Here is a 21,378-nt window from a genome sequence, read left to right on the forward strand (position 1 = left end):
GGTTAAAACCTGAAATCAATACAATATCCACCTAAAAACCAGCGCATGCAGCATAAAATAATTCTAGAAACATTGTATAAGCCCCCACTAGAAATCTTTAGTATCCAGTACTAAACATGGTTTTAAATGGTCTGGGAAAATAAAAATTAGAAAGTCTTTAATGAAAAGAAAGGCATTAGCATGCACACCAGCAGGCAAGCCTTGCTGGAAAGGGGATTCCATTATTGGGATGCCTGCACCAAAAATGTCTCCTCCTTAGTTCATAGAACAGCAGCAGCTTTGAAAGCCTCACACCATCCTGCAATTAAGCCAACTAGAAAAACAATCTCTTCCTCCACTTCAAAAAGCTGTATGGTAAAGGTGCTCTAGGTCTGCTTTTTAATGAGTCTCTCTTTCACCACTGACAGCATCTTCCATAAGTACCTGTCTATTTGCTTTTATACAAAGATGCATAGGTACGTAAGTATGTAGTTACAATTACATATGTGTGTGCAATTGGTAGAAGCAACTAACCAATATTTGCAACACTAGATGGCAGCAAACTTCATATAAGGTAGACCAAGATATATGGCCTAAATTAAATTTTCTTTCAGCTGTTGTGTCTCTATGGGACTTCTAAGGCTCAGCTGTTGCAGATTTCCTGCCAAGGAGAGCCGATACTTTTCCAATTCTGCACTTAGGGAGCTGCAAATTAAAGTTTTGCCAATCATGTTGAGAAAAATCAGTGTTACTTTGTTTCCTGTAATAATTATTAAATGACATGCACTAATACCGTACAGGCATGGTTACAGCAAAGGGCTTCAGACTACAATCTTAAAAATGCTTACTAGAGACTTATTTCCAAGTAAACATGTATAGGACTGTATTGGAAGCGAGACTGGTACATTGACATTTATGGCACTGAAGTAACTAGACCCTATTAAATCACATTGTAAGTGATGCACTGCAAAGAATCCATTATTCACGTGATATAAGACTTCTATTAAGCACTATATAGCAACCTAGTTTTATAATACAATATACTTTATGCATAACCCCACCCAATACATTTCCCCCGGTCATCACGAAGCATATACACGAGTATCTCTGCATGTAATCTTCCCAATAAAACTAATGTTTATATTTTTACTAAAGCAGAACTTTTATTTCAAGCTGTCAGCCTCCCGTGTAGCAATGAAGCAGGAGTGAACCAAGAGTGGAAAAGCCAGATGCTTCCCTAAAGATTTGTATCTTTTGAATGTAGGTAATAATTTAGAACGTCTGTTCTGCACTCCTTCCGTTGCTTCATTTCTTACACAGTTTGAACATGCTGGGTTCATTTATCAAAGGACTTGTTTTCATGTGTGCAACAGCAAAGATGACCAGTCATCAAAGTTGCGTCAGGCTTCTAGATCCCAAACCCAGTAATTTTTAAGGGGAACAGTAATGTTTTTAATTTACTTCACAGAGCTTTTTTTTTTTTTTTTTTTTTTTTAGGGCAAAGACAGTTGCAAAACCGGCTTGAGAATCGTTATATAAGAAGCCACCAGACTCCACAAGTAGAGGAGTAACGTAGCTGGAAAGATCTTCCGACCACTTCAATGCATTATGCAGTCCCAGCAGATGCAAAGCCAATCAGTTGACTCCACCATCATGAACTGAATTAGATTCTTGGCATGCCACCACAAACCATGCTAAGGCTGCATTCCTTGAAACAAAATAAAAAAAATTCTTCCAGTAGCACCTTAGAGACCAACTAAGTTTGTCATTGGTATGAGCTTTCGTGTGCATGCACACTTATTCAGGTGCTACTGGAAGGAATTTTTATTTTATTTTGACTACAGCAGACCAACACGGCTACCTACCTGTAGCTACATTCCTCTTTACACTTACCTGGGAGTAAGCCCTACTGAGTGGTGTTATAGATTTAGGGTGAACCCCCCTAAACCTTATAAATTAATAAATGCTAGGATTTGGGTTATTTGTGATATGAAGGGAGAATGCAAGCTGCAAAGGAATTCCTGGCCTAGCTTATGGGGAAAAAAACCTGGCTGAGCTACGGCTATCAAAAGAACAATAGAGGAACATTAACAATACAAGTGAACTCCTTCCGCCTTGCCCCAGATGTGAACAGAGACTGGAGATTTGGGAGGTTGCCAAGGTAACTGCTGGGGGGGGGGGAAGGATTGCTGGAAGGAAGGAGGAGGAAGAAGAAGAGCTGAGATCCATCTTGGGCAGGCTGGCAGAAGATTGCCTGTGCTGCTGTGGGCTCTCGAGAGGACTATGCTGTAAAATCCGGATTTCCCTCAATGCAGACTGAAGTTGTAAAAGCCACAGCAGTCTTTGCAGTCTCTTCCATCCTCCAAAGGGACACAGACCCTGTGTGGGTGCCTGGGACCCCATGGGCTTTTGCCACCGCTCAGCCGAAAGAGGGGCAGACACCCAGACTTTTGTAACAATATTTAGGTCTGAGTAAACATGCACGGGGGGGGGGGGTGAACAGTAGTTTTCCTGAAAGTTGGAATTGGCACATTGTTCCTGGTAATCATGAAGACTAGCTCATGTTAAACAGAGACTAACAGAGGCTGTTTTATCTCTCCTGACACCAGGAACTAACGTTGTGAGTGCAGAAAAATGTGCACATGGGATAGGGAACTTGTGGCCTTCCAGATTGGATTCTGACTTCCAACAGCCCCAGCCAATATCGCCAGTGGGTCACAGGAGCGTAGCTAGCTGCTCTGGCACCCAGAGCGGCAGGGGTGGGGGGATCCGCCCACAGGGGCGCTGCAGTGATCCGCCCAGGGGGACGCTGTGGTGAGCTGCCCACAGAGTCCGCCTGGCGGGCACAAGCCCCACGCTGCCGTTTGGGGCAGCACAGGCCCTGAGCCACCACATCACTCCCAGGTGAGGCGCATGGCTCGGGAGCGCTGCAGGCCAGGCCCCGTGGTAAGTACCACCTCCTGCAGTGTGCCATTTTGTCACACCCTCAGGGAGGACACCCGGGGGAAAAGGTACCCCCAGCACCCCCTTCCTATGCCCCTGGTGGGTCGTGATGGGAGCTGGAGCCCCACAATAGCTAGAGAGCCACAGGTCTTCCTCCCCTGATTCACACAGTAGCCAGGATTGGTTCTAAGGAGGAGGAGGAGTTTAACCTCCCATGCAGCCATCCCTCCTTGCCATCTGCACTCACTGCAGGCTTTTGCGCAATGTCTCTTCATGGCAGATGGAAGTGACTGAAAGAGTGGAGAAATTCATGTAGCGTGTATAAATGGCTTTGCAGTTTCAGCACAAAATCTCCAGGAGAAACTCTGCCAGCTTTTTAACGCTCAATCTCTGCCCCCCCCCCCAAAAAAACACCTTAGGGTGCTTCCAGATTGTAGCTGTTTTCGGGATGTGTTCAATCACAGACTAGCAAATTCAGGTTCTACAATTAAAGCTGATTTGGAGCTCTTGACAACAAACTTACTTTCCTAAGATTGGACTTTTTGCAATAAGAAAAGGGAGATAAAAATGCATTGAAAATGGGTCAACACTTGCTTTGCAGCAGCATCTATCCTCCCCAGAAAAATAATTAGAATGAATACTCATTAAACAGTCATCACTACTGGGCCAACTTCAAGGTGCTGTTAGTATTAGTATTATTATAGATTCATTTATACCCCACCTTTTTCCCTGACAGGGACTCAAGGAGTCTTATTAGCTGTCTTGAGTTGCCATTTAGGATCAAAGGGGGATATAAATATTTCAATAAATAAAAAAATACTTTAAAACCATAGATGTTCTTCCAGTCCATTTTGTTCTGTATTAGTGTGCAGTTAGATTGCCTAATTCTAAAAAGAAGCCTAAAAAGAAGACAGATTTGTAGCGAGGAATCGTCCAATGGTTGTTATTGAGGAAAAGTGAGACAGACCCAGCACAAACTGTCTTCTGGACATCTGGAAAGTCTACTTCAGTGTGAGGACAAAATGGGGCTTCAAAGAGGTGTTTCTGGATAAATAAATCCCAGTGTCCCGTAGCAGAAATTTGCACACAGGAAGCCATTCATGGCAAAGAGTGGACCCAGATGTTCCTTCAAAAAAAAAATGTTGACAGGCTCCAGCAGAGAACTAGAACAGGGGATGTGGCAACAATAAGTACATAATGGATATTGAAATACCACACCTATAGTGGCTAAGTTTTTGTAGTTTTTGTCTACTAGTGTTTTCCTATCCTAAATATTAACCCTAAAGTGTTGTGAATAAGAAACCATGTACATTTTAATGTTAAAGCCCTCTTTCAACTTATTAATATTTCTTCAGCAAAACTTTAGAAATATATGTGAAGTTAAATGCTTATGCACTGGCTATTTTAGGAAACCTGGAGTGTATATGCATACAGTATTATCAGCTCACAACAACAACAACAACAACAACAACAACAACAACAACAACAACTCATTTCTTGCTAAGATTAAGAACCAGGATGGAAATCTTAAAAATCTGTGTGGATAAATCTGGCCTCATGATTTTCAAAGAATCCATCCCTTGCTGCTACTGAAAATGCCCTGACCCACCACCGCCATACCTCTGATGCTGAGATAACATGGAGCATAACTTCTGTTTGTAGCTTATGTGTATGGGAGGTTCAGACGACAGAAGGTTTCTTGAGATAATTTTTTGAGATAATTTCCAGGGTGCTACGATGACACATAGGCAGGCAAAGTTGATCAGGAGAAATAAATAAAGAAGCAGAAGTGGTAGTCTTCCTTCCCATTTACCCACAATTTCTGTCAGCTGAGAAAACACTCATGACCCATCTCTAGAAACTTGTCTCGGATGGAAGGGACAGTCAGATTGAATGAAGGCCTTTTTGTACTTCCTTTGATTCATAATATTTTGCTCATTGGTGGCAGGAGAATCTCAGCGGCATCTTCTTCCTGACCGGTTTGAATCATCAAATTGCAGAGTTGGAAAGGAACATCTGCCTGCAATGCAGGAATAGAATAGAACATCTGCCTGCAATGCAGGAATAAAGCATCCATGACAGATGGCCTTCCAGCCTCTGCTTAAAAACCTCCAAGGAAGGAGAGCCCACAATCTCCACTGTTGAGTCATCAGAAAGTTCTTCCTGGTTTTTAGTTTGAATCTCCTTTCTTTGAACTTGAAGCCATTGAAGCTTGCTCCATATTTCATGGGAGAGTCCTTCAGATATTTGAAGATGGGTCTCATATCTCCTCTCTGTCTCCTCTTTCCTAGGCATGTAACATTAAACCTTTGTTAAAAATAATATATGGTTTATGTTGTGACGTGGGGTTTGTGATTTCAGCTCTCTTGACAAAACATGCTGGAGACAGTTCTCTAGTAACAGCTCTTTATTAAAGTGAACAAGACTGAAGACTGAGGAGAGGAAAGCTACATTTATAGGGACAGGGGACTAGCTAGGAAGGGATACATTTTGGAGGGAACAATATCAAGCAATCACAGTGCTGCCTTTTGGAGGAAACCAATAAGACAGAGGATCCAAATACAGCAGCTTAAATGAACCAATAGTAGCTGTACCCTCTGGAACCAAAAGGCAGTTACTTTATCCTAATGCAAATACAGACAATAATAATACAGATATAAAATCCTTTGACTCAATACACAACACCCCTCCCCCCCTAGTGAGCACAGCAGACGTAATCCCTCAGGTACTGTGGGGTCCTACAACTTCTACCTGATCTCCTGACAACAGGTGTTGCAGGTTCTGGATTGGGTGTTACCTGTGGTGGAGGGGCTGCTATAGGGGTTTCATCAGGAACAGATGGAGTCCCAGACATCTCAGGGTCCCCGACCTGTACCTCGTCATCATGAGGACTAGCAGACCCTGGTTCATTTGCTGAAGCCCCTGGTGACTGTACCTCTGGACCATTTTCACTCTGGTCTTGCAGCTGTGCGTCATTAGCCAGGGATGAATTATCTGACTCCTCCCTGCTGAGCGCCCTGCGCCTCAGCTGATCTATATGTCTCTTCCAAACTTGCCCATTTTCCAAGGTCACATAATAGGACACAGGTCCACTAGCCCGGGTGATCACACCGGCCACCCACCGCGGACCTCGTGAATAGTTCCTCACCCAGACCAGATCTTCAGGGGCGAGATACCTTGTTGTGTCAGTCTCAGCCTGGGGGGTTGCTCTTGAATTACGGTTTGGCATTTTATCTGGGTGGACATAATCCAGCACCGTTACCAGTCTTCTACCTAAGAGCAGCTCGGCTGGCGACTTGCCCGTCGCAGTACACGGCGTCGCATGCTGCAAAAATAACATTCGCGCAATGCGAGCCGACCAGTTACCCTCCATTAAGCGCGCAATGGATTATTTGGCTGTTCTTACCATGCGCTCAGCCTGCCCATTGGAGGATGGGTGAAAGGGCGCGGATGTGACCCCTCTTATAAAGTTATCAGCCAAGAATGCCCTGAATTCTTGGGATACAAAAGCTGCCCCATTATCTGATACAATGGTCTCAGGTAACCCGTGGGTAGCAAACAGCTGCCTCAACACCTTGATTACGGCAGCTGATGCCATGCTAGGGACCATCGCCACTTCTAACCATTTGGAATATGCATCAACGATAACCAAAAAGACCTTCCCTTGGAATGGCCCAGCAAAATCTATGTGCAGCCGGCTCCAGGGAGTCCTGGACTGCTCCCACCAGTGGACTGGTGCTCTGGCCACTTCTGGCCGCACCTCTTGGCATGCCTTGCATGTTCGTACCCATTGTTCTATGTTCTGGTCCATTCCAGGCCACCACACATAACATCGGGCTAGCGACTTCATCCTGACCATTCCCGGGTGTCCCATGTGAAGCATCTCAAGAACCCTGTTTCTCAGTGGTGCTGGGATTATCACCCTATCTCCCCATAGGAGACAACCCTTATGCATGGACAATTCGTGCTGCCTTGTCGCATAAGGCCTGAATTTTTCTTCATGCGGACCACCTGGCCACCCCCTCCCCACCCAAGTGAGCACACGGGAGAGAACAGCATCTTTCCTAGTTTTCTCAGCTATATCCGTAGCTGTTACAGGAGCCCCCGGAAGTGTTTCTAGCATCATAATGTGCTCCGCCGGAGCAGGATCCTCATTGCTCCCGCCAGGAAGGGGCAATCGACTCAGCGCATCAGCATGGCACAACTGTTTCCCCGGCACATGGGTCAAGGTGTACTGGAACCCATTCAGGAATATTGACCAACGCAACATTCTGGGGGAGAGAATTTGTGGCGTTTGTTTGTTTGGGTTGAACAACCCTAACAGTGGTTTGTGGTCCGTTTCAATGGAGAAATGGCGACCGTACAAATAATCATAGAACCTTTTGATTCCGGACACAATAGCCAGTGCCTCTTTATCAATTTGAGCATAGTTGCGCTCTGTGGGCGACAACGTACGGGAATAGAAAGAGATGGGCTTTTCCGACCCATCCGGTTCCCTATGACTCAGCACAGCCCCCAGACCGTATTGAGAGGCATCACATGCCAGGACCAGCGGCTTTGACTCATCATAATGAGCAAGGACGCTCCTGCTACTCAGCATTCCTCGCAAGGAGTCAAAAGCCTTCTGCTGCTCCCGCCCCCATCGCCACACATTCTTTTTCTGCAATAGTCTATGTAATGGTTCAGCTACCGAAGCTTTCTGGGGTAAGAACGAATGATAAAAGTTAATAAGTCCCAGGAATGACTGCAACTCCGTCTTGTTCTGTGGTCGTGGTGCCTCGATGATGGCCTTAATCTTAGCATCTGTGGGGTGGATGCCTGATGCATCAATTTTAAACCCCAAGAAATCCACAGTTGGCACCCCAAAACTGCATTTTTCTTTTTTCAGTTGCAACCCCACCTCCTTGAACTTGAGCAACACTGCACGGACACGCGCAACCAGTTCCTGTGGGTCTTTTCCAGCAATCAAAACATCATCAAAAAATGGCAAGACCCCCGGCAGACCTCTTAACAGGCGTTCCATGAGCCCTTGAAAAATCCCTGGGGCCACACAAACTCCGAACTGTAATCTGTTAACTCTGAACGCCCCTTTATGTGTGACAATAGTCTGTGCTTCCGCTGATTGTGGGGTTACTGGCAGCTGTTGGTAAGCTTGTGCCAGGTCAATTTTGGCGAACACCTTGCCCCCAGCCAGTTTAGCCAACAGATGTGATACGACTGGAATGGGGTATGAGTTTCCCCTGAGTGCCTTATTGATAGTACATTTGTAATCTGCACATATCCTGACTTCCCCATTTGCTTTAAGGGGTGTGACGATTGGAGTCTCCCACTTAGCAGAGTCCACGGGTGAGAGAACTCCCTGCTTGACCAATTTATCCAGCTCTGCCTCGATCTTGGGTTGCAGTGCAAATGGCACTCGCCTTGGTTTGAGTCGGATTGGAGCCACCCCGGGGTCCAACTCGAAGTCAACTGGGGGCCCTTTATAACAACCCAGTTTTCCATTAAAGAGACCAGCAAATTCCTTGCATAATACCTCACTCATCTCAGGGCAGGTTTGGATTGAATTAAGCCCTGAGATACTCAGTCCCAGGGCAGGGAACCAGTCAGTGCCCAGGAGACTGGGGCGACTGCCCTTCGCAATCACCAGTTTGAGTACAGCCTGTTTGTCCCGGAACTGTACTCTCACGGCACACATTCCCATAACATGGATGCGGCCTGCTGAGTACGACTGCAAGGTTGCCGGAAAGGGCTCCAGAGGGGGCAACTTACCCCTGGGGAAGAATGTCTTCGCGGTCTGGTCCGACACGATGGTGAATGCGGATCCGGAGTCCACCTCCATGTCGCACTGCTGACCCTCAATCTTCACCTTGACGTGTGCCTTGCCTTGCGCTGGAAACTGCACGGCCCTCCCGTTGATCTCCGTTACGTAGTGGCAGTCCTTTAGAAAACGAGTTGCTGTGGGCGGTCTGCGATGCTCCAGTCTAGGTGCTCCTGTCGCTCCCGACGCCGCCGATCTACAGACCCTGGCGATGTGACCCGTCTTTCCGCACGTCCGGCAGATAGCATCCCTGAAACGACAACTCTTCCTTTCATGGTTTCCGCCACAACCTGGGCAACTGCCTCGGCGATCTCTGTGCACTGTGCAGGCCTGACGCACCGACTCGACCCCACGGACTGGGCTCTGGCTCGGAGTAGCCTCTAGCTCGTCCATGGCATGCGCAACTTCTATCTGTGGCTTAGTGGCCTTGCGACTGGCATCAAGCTCCTCTCTTTCATAATTCTCCGTGGCGGTGGCCTCTTTCAAGGCTGAAGCAAGGGTAACCTCTTCTTTAGCCACGATGCGTCTTCTGGCTTTCTTGCTGCTCAGACCACCAATAAACCGATCCAGGAGAGTCTCTTCCAGATTTTGGAAGCCGCAGTGCTGAGCGAGCTTCCGGAGTTCAGCCAGAAATGTGGATACAGACTCCCCAGCATGCTGCTGCCTCTTATGGAACTCCATCCGCCGGGCCATCTTGGTCTCAGTAGGCGCCAAGTGGCTTGTTAGGCAGGCAAGAATATCTTTGAGAGATGTCTCACTCAGCTTCGCTGGAGCAAGTAATGCCTTGGCCAGCTTGAAGGTCTCGGGCCCACAGTAGCTCAGGAATGTGGCCCTTCTTTTGCTGGCATCGGTGATCCCTTGAGCCACTGCAAAGAACTCGAAGCGTTCGACGTAGTCTTCCCAGGTGTGGGGCTCTGATGGCTGGAAGGGCTCCAATACCCTTGGACTCTCCATTGTCCTAGCGGGCAGGGTCGTCTTCTCAGCTGGCCAGTGAGTCTTGTTCTCAGCTGCAATCCGGACTCTGAGGCAGGGTTGTGTTTAACCGCTCCTCAGCATTCCGGATCCCATCCTCGTCGCCAGTTGTTGTGACGTGGGGTTTGTGATTTCAGCTCTCTTGACAAAACATGCTGGAGACAGTTCTCTAGTAACAGCTCTTTATTAAAGTGAACAAGACTGAAGACTGAGGAGAGGAAAGCTACATTTATAGGGACAGGGGACTAGCTAGGAAGGGATACATTTTGGAGGGAACAATATCAAGCAATCACAGTGCTGCCTTTTGGAGGAAACCAATAAGACAGAGGATCCAAATACAGCAGCTTAAATGAACCAATAGTAGCTGTACCCTCTGGAACCAAAAGGCAGTTACTTTATCCTAATGCAAATACAGACAATAATAATACAGATATAAAATCCTTTGACTCAATACACAACAGTTTAATTTAAATGAGTAGTATGATAGTGCATGCTGCTATAAAGTGCTTGCTTTGCTCCTCCCTCAGCCAGACTTGAGAAAAAAAACTGGTTTAGCATTATATGTGAGCTACACTTGTGGTTTGTTTCCTCCTCGTGGGGTAATGGGACCAGCAGGGGGAAAGCCAGCTTTAAAGCAATGTCCACTGGCACACTTTTCATTGATATTACACCATAGTTTATTTATAACTGTTGTTCAACATTACATGCAAACTGGGGAATAGCTGATCTTTTCTTCTGAAGGTTTTGCATTTAGCAGAAGCAAGGCAAGCGCTGATTGTTATATCTCTGTTAAACACACAGCAACACTTCCAGAAAAAATAAATGGCAACCCTAACAGCTTCCATCCTTCAGTTGCAAGCTCCTTTCTTCCTTAGCCATGCTTCTGACAATTAAGTCTTTTTTCTCTCTTGTCATGCTAGTTTTGCATACACAGGGAGATTTTGAAGCTGGTGTCCTTTCAAACAAGCTATCCCTTGTGTCTGAAATGGTAGACTGTATCAAATGGTGGGTCTGTTTATTCTCTGAGCTTGCAGTTCATGAAATCTATGTGGGCATGCGGGAGAAACAGAGGCCCAGTTATTTCATTTTTGATTGAAATATTTATACCCCACCTTAAGTATGAATCCTATAAGGGCAGCCAAGAAACAAGCAAACAGATAAAATGATAATAAACTGAGCTGATTTAAAAGCAGAGACAAGTAAAAAAAAAGATCGCCATTCATTGAAAAGGGCACCACATCTTAAAAGGCCCTCTCTTGGGTCACAGCTAGCGATGGAAGAATCTATAAATTTTTGTTCTCTTAGTTTCTCATATATATGCAGCAATATATATGCAATATATACATATATGCAGCAATTTGCCATTTTTAAAATATAAAAAATAAATATAAATAAATATAATCCAGATTAAAATTCTCCAGCATTTTAGTGCAAATTTCTCCTAATGAACACATTTTTGCGTGCAGGTTTTCACTAAAGTACTTTTTTTTTTTTGTTATCAATTTCTGTGGTGGCTTCCCATTTTTGGAATGCTCTCCCCAGAGAGGCTCACCTGTCTCTAGGTGCCAGGAGAAAACATTCCTCTTTCACCAGGCCTTCAGCCATTAAACAATCTATGGTCTTTTAAAGTGGGGGGGAGTCTTATTATGATTTTGTTCTTCTTTGATTGTTTTGTTATTGTTTTTATTATTCTTTGTAAATTATGCTTTGGTGTTGTACGCTGCCCTGGGATCTTCGGATAAAGGGCAATATATAAATTGAATAAGTAATAAATTAATAATAATAATGACTGTTTCCCATACAGAATCCGCCCATCTACTGCAGCCAGGTGGTGGTAAGTCTATTTGCCCTTCTGGGGCAGGTGGCTTTGCTGGCAGGCCACGGGGCCGCAATCATGAACCGACATATGGCAGGCTGGATCGTTCCCTGCAGCCCAATTGACCAGTGGTGGCAGGGCTTTGTGGGTATTCCTCTGAGCGCAGGATTAACTGCCAAATGGGGGCACTTGGCCACGCATCCAGGGCCAAGGTAATAGGTGACCTGCCGGGCCATTCGGCTTCACCTTGGTGGATAGGCATTGGGTAAGCTTAGATCTTGAATGCAGGGGAGGTTGTACCCTACGCCAACCCCTCCACGCGTAAGGCATAGCTGCCAAGTTATCCCTTTTTTAAGGGATTTTCCCTTATGCTGAATAGGCTTCCTCGCGAGAAAAGGGAAAACTTGGCAGCTATGGCGTAAGGGTATCCTGTTATAAAGATCCGGGAGGAGCGGCTCCTGTCCAATGGCCAGGTGGGGGCTAGGGCCATTCCACTCTTCCAACGGGAACCATTTGGGGGATGCCTCAATTTGACGTAGGCCATAGGGCATCCCCTGTCAATTGGCTTCACCCTTAGTGACACTGCCAGCAGATGGGCTAGAGCAATATTTACAGTTGCTTGCCTCAGTGCTTGGGATGCGGGTGGCACTGTGGTCTAAACCACAGAGCCTAGGGCTTGCTGATCAGAAGGTCGGTGGTTCGAATCCCCGCGACGGGGTGAGCTCCCATTGCTCGGTACCTGCTCCTGCCAACCTAGCAGTTCAAAAGCACATCAAAGTGCAAGTAGATGAATAGGGAAGGTAAACGGTGTTTCCGTCCGTTGCTCTGGTTCATCAGACGCGGCTTAGTCATGCTGGCTACATGACCGGAAGCTGTCTACGGACAAACACCGGCTCCCTCAGCCAGTAAAGTGAGATGAGCGTGCAACCCCAGAGCATAGCTGCCAAGTTTTTCCTTTTCTCGCGAGGAAGCCTATTCAGCATAAGGGAAAATCCCTTAAAAAAAGGGATAACTTGGCAGCTATGCCCCAGAGTCGTCCGCAACTGGACTTAACGGTCAGGGGTCCCTTTACCTTTTACCTCAGTGCTTATGGCCAAAACCTACACATCTGTAACCAATAAAGTTGTGGCCTTATTTAAACCCATATCACCAACCTATTGTGTGCTGTCTAGTTATTTATCCCCTCGGGGAACAGGGTAGTCACCGGGCCTCGACACGCAACAGGAAACAGGGCCTTTCCATAGCAGCACCCTGTCTGCCAAACTCCCTGCCATGTAAGCTTTACTTTGCCCTCTCTCTTATTTCCTCCCATACTCACCTGCATTCCAGTTCTGATATGAAACAGTCAAAACTTAAAAACTCCCACTAGGCATTTAAAAGGATGAGTCTGAATAAATAGCTAACAACACTGTATTTGTCAGAGTATACATTCTAAGTTCCTTTGCTTTATGTTGCAAACAATGCATTTAAAAAGCTCAAGGGAAAAAGTGACACTGATGCAGCTTCTTATTGCTAGAGCTATTTTGGGCAACGTACTAGTATGAGGCACCATGATAGCCGTAATATTTCCTTTGGAGGAATGTGATTGTGAAGATAAGTGCTATTTTCTTTTCCTTAGCTTTCATACATCAGCAACTTTTTAGCCTCGTAGCCTGGTGATCTTTCTAAGCATTACAAACTATTTCTATTTTTATTTGGAAATAGACAGTTGGAAAGCAGCCTGCATGGGCATTGCACTTTTTTTCCTTTCCTGCATAAGACCTGCAGAGTGACGTTTCCTGTTTAACATTGGAAAAATCCACAGCAAGCAGGTTACCCACTTGGGTCTTGCTCTTAATAATTGCTGGATCCGGTTTATTTCAGATTCAATTGCAAGAATTCTCCACATTAAGAACCAAGCACAGAAAAGTGTTCACTTCAGAAAATGAAAACATACAAACAACTATTTAAATTAAAGCAATGATTGTACAAATATCAACTCCAGATTATATTGAGTGACATTCATTTTTTTCCTGTCTTACTTTACCAAGTTGCTGGTTTTCAGAGTATATTTGAAGGTCTAAACAGAACCAATGCATGCGCAACTTGCACATGTGTTTTTCGGGGTCAATTGGCTATATAAGGAGTGAGGTGATCTTTCAGGTATTCTGGTCACAAACTGTGTAGGGCTTTATAAACTGGAACCAGCACCTTGAACTTGTAGCAGCAAAACATGATGGTGTTATCCTGTCCCAGTAAGCAGTCAAGCCACCGCACTTTGCACTAGCTGCAGCTTCCTGACCAACCTCAAGGGCAACCCCACATAGAGTGCATTGCACTAATCCAAGGTGGAGGCTACTTGGCAGGAATGACAGCAGTCAGGTTCAACAGCATATGAGGAGTCCTGCTGGATCAAGCGAAAGGCTCATTTATTCCAGAATCCCTTTTTCACATTGTCCATCTAGATCCCCATAGGAAACCTGCAAGCAGTGAGCACAATAGTACTCACCTACCTTTGAATCTCTGCAGCTGGTATTCAGAGGCATCCAGCCACTGACAGTGGAGACATAACTTAGCCATCAAGGCTAGCAACCAATGCGGGGGGGGGGGTTCTTCAGCTAATTGTCCATTGCTTTTTCAACGTGCATAACATGTGTTTGTCAAGAGCTGGACGGTGCCAGTGCAGTTAACTCTTTATTCAAAGAAACCAAAACACCGCAAGCCTACATAGTGATCCCAGCAACTCTTCCCAGTAGGTCTTGCTCCAACAAGGCAGTTGTGAGGACTGAAGGTCCCCGCCTTCCCACCACTCCCTAAGGTTCCTCTCCAGGGTCTGGTATGCACTGCGTATGCACACAATCATTCTCTGCTCTGCTTTTTTCATTTCTCTGCATGTTCTAGGGGACTAGGCGTAGGGGAGCTGGTTGCAGCAGGGGAGGGGGAAGACTCCCTGGAGCCTATCTCAACTCTGCCTCTTGGCTAACCTCCTCTCCAGCCTCCGCTTCAGCCTCAAAATCTGAACTGCACTCTGCCACAACCTCTTCCTGCTCACTAAACCCTGTTACCTCTTCAGCTTCCAATACCTCATTCTTCCAGGCTGTTGCTGGTTCTCCCTCTGACCACTCATCACTGTTGCACCACCACTCCCCTGGCTTTGAACCTTCTTCTCCTGGGGATTCCCTTTGGGGTTCCCACCACTCCACTGCATCCAACCAGTCCACGGCAGTGTTTTAGGTCAGAACTTTGGATCTTAATCAGAACTGCAAAGAAAGGACAAAATGATCTTTGTATAAGAGGTGGAAGGAACAGGGGCAGTGGGGACCATACCCCCTGACTAACTAAAAATGTTGCAAGAGTTATGATCAGACAAAAATGCAGAATAGAGGGGTGGGAAGTCTAGCCCAGGGGTTTGCCTGTTCCAAGCTTGAAAGTATATGTTGCAGTAATGGGATGGGGAATGAAAACAGCTCTCAGCCTGATGACCAGGGCAACCCGAAATAAATGGAAGAGTGCTATTGTTCTAGAAAAACACTGAAGACAGATTCCAGGTGTTACTGCAAATAGAAGTTGAACAGGGAAGGTCAGAAAGATACCACCCAAAAAGCACAGGTGTTTGTTTGTTTTTAAGTTACTGGTGTTTTTTAAGTGTCTCATGGGGTCTATAACTTCTCAGCAGCCTGCTCTCTCTGCAAAGGTATATCCAAAATGCAATCAAGGAAGAATTAAGAAAATACAATCTTTGTACAAATGGCCCATTATTATGCAGCATCTGTTTGGAAACTTACAATGTAAACTTTTATAGGAGTTGCACAATGTTCCTTTTGCAGCTCCTTTTGTCTTGCCATTCCTCTGCATCAGGTTTTTTTTGGTTATGCAAGCAAATCATGTTGAGGCTGCAGAGAAGGGACTAGGTTTGTTAGCACTCCAGCCTCATTGGGAGATTCCTCCTTAATAAGAGCTAAATGAGCATATACGCAGAGGAGCAATCATCCATTATGGTGCTTAAACACCAATAAATATCCTGTTTAATATGCCCCAAACTGTTGTGCATTGCCGAAGGGGCCTGGACAAATCAAAATTTCATTTTTAATTCATGGTGCTGTGGGCACTATCCAGTTAGTTGCCTGTTACAGCTGCACAATGATTAAAAAACGGTGCTTGCTGGAGAAGGCTTCATCTGGTTTAGACATAGGAAGCTGCCTTATTCTGACTCACATTGTTTGTCCACCTTGCCCAATATATTGTCTATGGCTACTGACAGCAATAGCCCCCCAGGGCCTCAGTGCTCTAAGCAAGCATTGAAATGGCCTGATTGTAAATATGGAGTGGCAATGGAAAATTGATTTATGTTGACCACATCCGTTTCCCAGTTTCCTGGCATTTTATTGTTGTCCCACTGTAACCCTTATACTCAGGCCTTGACAAAGAAAGAGATAAGGGGAGAGGGGCAGCTGGGAAATCATTCGCCTCTCACACATATTGCGCATGCATGTGACTCAAAATCTGCACAAATTGTTTTCTTCTTTGATTCCCCTCTCTGTGCGTTGTATTCCTTATTCTTTTTCAAAAACAGAAATGCTAACCCAAACTCCTGCCCCAGAATTTGTTCTTCTGGGATTTTCTGGCATCACAAAGCTACAACTTTTGCACTTTGTGATATTGCTTGACATATACCCTTTTTCCTGATCTCCCTTCTACATGATTGGCGAGAATGTGGATTTGGGGGGGGGAGCGGGGGACAGCAAGAATCATTCCTGATCTTCTTAATCATAACTGTTAAAGTTGGGATAGAAGACTTTAAATTTGCTTACATAGATGGAGGGCTTGTCCACACTTCCCCCTTGACCCCTTGGCTAGAAATCCCCTTGGCTAGAAATCACAGGCCTGAGACATCGGTGGTGGCGCCTGCCCTGTGGAACGCCCTCCCATCAGATGTCAAAAAGGAAAACAGCTACCAGATTTCCAGATTTTTAGAAAACATCTGAAGGCAGCCCTGTTTAGGGAGGCTTTTAATGTTTAAGAAAATTAGTGTATTTTAATGTTTCTGTTGGAAGCCACCCAGAGTGGCTTGGGAACCCCAGCCAGATGGGCGGGGTATAAATAATAATTTTTATTATTATTATTATTATTATTATTATTATTATTATTATCCACTTGCCCATTCTTTCTAGGCACAAGTCCAAGTCTTCATTTGCCTTGCTGCTGCTTTCCCCAAGAAAACCCACTCTTTACCACTGAATCAGAGCAAATGTCATGGAAAACCTAATTGGCATTTGTTCAATGCAGCGGTAAGCAGAGGACTTCATCAGGGGGAAGTAGCAGGGCAAGCAGAAGTGTGGACATGAAAGCTCCTAACAGTACTGCAAATTTACTGTCCATAGATGTGATAGATGGTGTGTGAATTCGTCAATGAACAGAAGGAGAAGGTATGGTAGACTGGATAGCCTTGATTCACGTTGTTCCATGCATTCATTCCATCTTTCATCATGCATTTATTTCATCTTTATTTAACTAGCATGGAACAACAAGAATCACTTACTTATTCTATATTTTACAGCCCTGCAGCCTATGCATGTTTAAAAAAATTAATTTCAGCAGGACTTATTCTCAAGTATGTATTCATAGGCTTAGAGTCTTTGGGCTTGTGCATACTTCTGCATGTCCAATTGGAGAAAATGCCAATCCATGGAAAACCTGATTGACATTTGCTCTGACTTAACAATAAAGAGCAGGTTTTCCTGGGGCAAAGCAGCAGGACAAGCAGAAGTCTGGATGAGCCCTTCGTTTAAAGGCTGGTTGACAAAGCAGATTCTTTCTTATACAAATGAGAGTACATTAAGTCTTCATCAAACAGGTTAGCTAAAAAAAATCCATGCTAAATGAAAAGAAAGCTAGCAGAAAATTGCTCAAGTCTAATTGGATGGTCACCTTATATAGTATATAAGCAGAAGGCAGACAACTTGTACACATTTTATTTCCGCCTGCCCCCCCCCCTTACTGATACACCTCTTATATGTAGTGTCACCGCTTCAGGTTTCTAAGTGAGTGATACCACAAACTGTGAAATGTTGTTCTATATATTTCTTTTATGTGAACTATCCTGCTAGCAATGTCTAGATGAGAAGTATGGTCCCATGCTGTGATGCAGCAGATCTCAGTGAATTATCATCACGGCTTCTCTAGGAAAACTATCCCTTGTTTTTTCTAATAAGTAAATGGATTTTCAAACAAATCTCTTTTGATTCCATTCCCCCAGGAACAAGGGTCAATGCACATCCAATGACCTAAAGTACCCATTTCTGAGAAATACACATTTTTCTCCCCAAAAAGATTCCCACAAATATACATATCTCCTGTGAGTTCTGACCCCGATCATTTGTCTATGTCTGTTTTGAGATTTATGAATCCTTGTTATGTGTAACAGATGTGTCTAGCTACATAAGGCAAAATTAGATGTGATGCATTGCAGTGGAATACACATTCTTTATATGGAATGTTATAAAGAAAAAAGCCTCCCCAAATCTCATGGGATAAGGAATGTGACCTCTGTATGAAAATAGTCCACACTTTTATAAAGACAGCTCTGTGCGTGGAACTGTGAGCCACACAAACCCTTACATACATGGTAGAGGGAAAGGAGGAATAACAAAATAATTACAGAATTTCTGCAGACATTTAAAGGCATTTCCCCATTAAACGGGGGCAAATCAGAGGTGAAGCTACAACCACTGCATTGTTTTCTGATTTGCTTTGTACTGTTCATCAGCTGCCCTTTTGACCCAAGGACAGCTTTCTGCTCGCCAACATTTCAGTCATCAGTTACTTACAAAATTTCTGGAAAGCATCCAATATCACATTCATTGAACATATTCAGCATGTCAAGACGCATGACCAATAAAAATAGGACTCACATAAAATGTGGAATGAAATCAATTCCAGCTAATATGAATCTGAATGCATCAGGAAACTGAACTTGTGAATTTGGGGTGGTATTATCAGCTGAAATGAGCTTCTTAGAAAAAAAAAAGCTCACAGTAGACACAGTCCAAAACATGATACACAGAGGGAAGAAAATGCTGTGCATCTAGCAAAGGGTAATATGAAACTGGACACTTGGACTCATAATTTCTGTTATGGTTTATTGTAAAGGTCTGAGCAAATTTTTTTAATGTTTTGATATGTCCATTCCCATTGTCTTATCTAACGTCTGTTCCGTAGCAAAGGCTAATGAGCTGACGGAAGCTGAATCATGACAAGACTGGAAAATGAGATAGCTTGCCTTGTTTGGAACCTTTTAATTTAGAGAAAAAGCAATGATGACGTGACATGATAGAAGTTTACAAAGTTATATGTGACATGGAGTAAAGCTTCGCTCCCTCTCTCCTGAAAATGCAATGAAGCTGAATGTTGGAAGATTCAGGACAGATAAAAGAAAGGACTTCTTCCTGCAGCACTTAGTTAAACTGTGGAACTCACTCCCACAGGAGGCAGCAATAGCCAGCAACTTGGATGGCTTTAAAAGAGGATTATACAGATTCAATATTAATTTAAATATTTAAGGTTTATTTAATAGAATGGTGGGGCTGTGGCTTAAACCACAGAGTCTAGGGCTTGCTGATCAGAAGGTCGACGGTTTGAATCCCTGCAATGGGGTGAGCTCCCATTGCTCAGTCCCAGCTCCTGCCAACCTAGCAGTTCGAAAGCACGTCAAAGTGCAAGTAGATAAATAGAGACCGCTCCGGTGGGAAGGTAAACGGTGTTTCCGTGCGCTGCTCTGGTTCGCCAGAAGCAGCTTTGTCATGCTGGCCACATGACCCGGAAGCTGTCTGCGGACAAACGCTGGCTCCCTCGGCCTATAGAGCGAGATGAGCGCCACAACCCCAGAGTTGGACACGACTGGACCTGATGGTCAGGGGCCCTTTACCTTTTTAATAGAATGGTGGATGGAGCTTCCAAAATATTACATTAAAATACATCATCACCGATAAATAAAGTTCATTAAGTTTTATGAGGCTGTTCTTGGAAGCAGCTACCTTACAGTGTAAAGCCAGCAGAAACCAAAAAAATTCTACAGAATTTTTGAATTCTGAATATTCTAAAATATACCAGCTTTACATTGCCATATAACAGCAGCTGCAAAAATAAGGAGCTGCATGCAAAGTCACTATCCTTTCAAAGGCAAACTTCAGAATCATGACTTTACAAAAGTCAGAGCTTGCTTAGAGTTTCATATCCTTTTCAGAAATATTTCAGTAGCCTCTGCATCTGATAGACTGAGGCCTATAAATTATGCAGGAAGAAACATGCCACTTGATCCAGTAGGCTTGGTAATGCTTTCCTGTATGCCCAATAAAAATAGATCAAAGAATTTAGCACTTGTACAGACAAATGTTAACCTGGCAAAAAATGAAACAATATTTGAGAGGCACTTTCTGAAATGAAGAAGAAAACCAGTAACTGCAGATCAGACCAACACAACAGATGTTTCTTTCATCTTCCCATTAGGAGATCTGGAAGTACCATCTGCAGCAGAAAGGTTTCCCTTTTACTCTAGAGAAGGCAAGTAAACTCAAGTAATGGTTAATTTAATATTCCACATTGAATATAGTGCTTTCTAAGTGGAACAACATGGTAGCTTTGTGCTGATTAGGTCATGATTTGATATTGTAAATGTTCTAAGTTTTGTACCAAAGTTGTATATACTGTATATTCCGGCGTATAAGACGACTGGGTGTATAAGACGACCCCCAATTTTCCCAGTTAAAATATAGAGTTTGGGATATACTTGCCGTATAATAAATACGACCCGGCGTATAAGACGACCCCCGACTTTTGAGAAGATTTTCCTGCGTTAAAAAGTAGTCTTAAATGCAGGACTATACAGTATTTACTGAATGACATTGTATACATTGCAGCAGCCTTTGGCTATAAGCAATAAACTTGATACCATGGTAAAATAGGTAAGTATTATGACGTCATATGCGTGTTGGGTAACAGATGGGGGGATTGATATCTGTCCACATTTTAATACAACTCCACCTGATGAAAATGATGTACAAAAATGCAGTAGATATTATATTACATGTGACATTATATTGCTTATTACTGATGTGTTTGCTGCCCTGAGCTATAGAAGTCATGCAATGTACTCTTCCATTGTTAGCAGGTAAAACACTGATGATGGACATCATGCAGTCTCCTTGCAAAAGCATCATAAACCTTCCTATTCCACGTTCCAGCTTTCTGTCCTCACTCCAGAGAACAACTAGGACTAATTGCTCTCTGACTGAAATTAGTTAGGCTCATTCCTCACTGAGTTGTTTGTTCCCTTGCTGTTAAATCTTGGGAAGGAACCAGCAGTAGCCTCATGAGAACAGAAATAGCTAATTGGGCGGGGGGGAGTACTGTACAACATGTACAGGAAATTCGTGCTATGCATAATGGAATATTAATGTAAAAAAAAGGAAGTACTGCCTTGCTGTCAAGTTGGGGATTCATCAGATAAACTCATTTCTTAATCTTGGCCAGAAAAAAAATCCATTTTTAACATTGCCACACTACCATGAAAACATATTAACACCCTGCCTTTCATCCTCCCAGTGCAACTTCTAATGGAACATTATCTATTTTCAGATACCTGTTTGGTTAAGAGCATGACTTCTACTATGTAGAGATGGTAGATCATGGGCTCACATTCAGAACATTCAGCAGCAATGAAAGTGCAATGAACAAGACCCCTTTCTCCCTTTCTTCAGAGCTGGTAACCACATTTAGTTCCGGTGCTAAAGCTTCCCATACCCGTTGTGTGAGCAGCAAAGGCTTTTGCAGAAGAAGGAAGGATTTCAGATTCAGGAACAGCCCTGCTCTTAAG

The sequence above is a fragment of the Zootoca vivipara genome, chromosome 9 (genome assembly GCF_963506605.1).
Source record: "Zootoca vivipara chromosome 9, rZooViv1.1, whole genome shotgun sequence".
Classification (NCBI taxonomy): Eukaryota; Metazoa; Chordata; class Lepidosauria; order Squamata; family Lacertidae; genus Zootoca; species Zootoca vivipara.